This window comes from Phoenix dactylifera, unplaced genomic scaffold (assembly GCF_009389715.1).
Source record: "Phoenix dactylifera cultivar Barhee BC4 unplaced genomic scaffold, palm_55x_up_171113_PBpolish2nd_filt_p 000138F, whole genome shotgun sequence".
Lineage (NCBI taxonomy): Eukaryota > Viridiplantae > Streptophyta > Magnoliopsida > Arecales > Arecaceae > Phoenix > Phoenix dactylifera.
Genome location: NW_024067694.1, coordinates 752845 through 754935, shown reverse-complemented (window position 1 = coordinate 754935; position 2091 = coordinate 752845).

Here is a 2091-nt window from a genome sequence, read left to right as displayed (position 1 = left end):
GGTCGTCGGGGCCCGCCGTCCCGGCCCCCTCCCGAGCCCCCCTCCCCCGCGGTCGCCGCGGCACGCCGTCCCGGCCGCCTCCCGAGCCGCCCTCCCCCTGCGGTCGTCGGGGCCCGCCGTCCCGGCCCCCTCCCGAGCCCCCCTCCCCCCGCGGCCGTCAGGGCCCGCTGTCCCGGCCCTGTCCCGAGCCCCCCTCCTCCCGCGGCCGCCGCGGCCCGCCATCCCGGCCCCCCTCCCGCGGCCCGGTCCCCCTTCCGGCGCCGCCGGCTTCGCGGGAGAAGAAGAAAGGAGAAGAAGGAAAGAGAGGAAGGAAGGAGAAGAAGAGAAGAAAAAAGAAAAGAAAAAAAAAAGAAGAAAAGGAAAGAAAAAAAGAGAAGAAAAAAAAGAAAAGGAAAAAAAAAGAAAAATAAAGAAAAATAAATAAATAAATAAATATGTATATAAATGAACGAATAAATAAATAAATAAAATAATAAATAAATATATTTCAATGAAATAAAATAATAAATAAATAAATAAATAAAAATATTAGTAATTATTTAACCAATTTTTTCACCTAGTTAGAAAATTTGTTAGAGAAATAATGGTCATCAAAAGAGTAAAAAATTAATTTATACTAATAATTATAATATTTTATACATTTATTATTGTATTATACTATAAATATAATATAATATAATATTATGTTATGTTAAATAATTTAATATTATTTTAAATTATTATCCTATAGTATACAATGTTATAGTACTATATTATAATAATATTATGTTACATTACATTAATATTATACTATATCATATATTTATGTATTAATATATATTATATTTTATTATGCACTATTGTATAATACTAATAATGTCCTTTATGGTCATTTTGTCATACAAAAGTACTTTCTCAGTTTGTTTACCAAACAAATGTTAAAGTACCACAGCACTTTAGAAATGTAGTTACCAAACAGCAAACAGCTTTTTATAAAAGCTCTACTTCCAACAGCTCTACTTCTAACAGCTCTACTTCCAACATCTCTACTGCCAACAGCTCCCCCAAACAGGGCCTAAATCCTCACCGGAGTGGCTTTCAGCCGCTTCTTTCCAAGAGCCTAATTGAGCTCGAAAACCCTAAGGCCAACGTTTAATTTGATTTTAATTTAATTTGGCTTAGGATAAGTATGCAAGGTGGTGATTTTTGGGCTAAGGACAGGTAATGACTTTCTGACCTTATCTTTTTAATGGGTTTTGCCCTTAAATTCTTTTATGCAAATGCTTAATACTAAATGCAGCAAATAATCAATGGTTTTTTAAAGTTTATGCAATGTCATTAGGTTGTACTGATTAAATGAGCAAGTAATTTTTTTATTTTTTTTATTTTTCTTAATTTTTTTTTTAATTTTATGTTGTTTTTTTTAATTTTTTATATAGGAATAACTTGAATGTAAACTAAAACTAATCATTATGCGTCAGTCAATCTCCGAATGCCCGTTGAATAAGCTCTGGAGATTACTCCGTGAGGAGCCCCAATAGAGGTATGATCACCTCGGAGGATTGCACCCTATCAATTACTAGCAAAAATTTTTTTTTTTAAATTAATTTTTTAACCTTTTTTTTAATTTAAATCTCAAATTTCGAATCACATAATTCAAATTTTGAATTTAAATTTTTGATTTTTTTTTTGAATTTTGGAAATTTTTTCAATTTTTTTAATTATCTTTTTTTTTGAATTTTAATTTTTTTTACTTTTTTTTTAAAAAAACAAACTTTAAATTTCGAATTTCAAATTTTAGAATTTAATAACTACGAAATTATTAACTAGAAATTATCAAAATAAGAAAAATTAATAAAAATAAAAACTTACTACCGGAGTGCGTTCACTCCGGGCATCCAAAATTTGTTTTGATCTTCGTGATCGTTCTTGCTTCTCGATTTGCCTCCCCGGCAACGGCGCCAAAATTCTGTTCGTCCGATTTCTGTTTACCTAAAAATATGCTAAACAGATCGTTGTTAGAACCGACAAACAAAGTTTAAATTAATTTTACTCTTACCTTTCCTACTCGAAGAATAGCGGTTGTAAGAGGTCGATCCACAGGGAGACGAT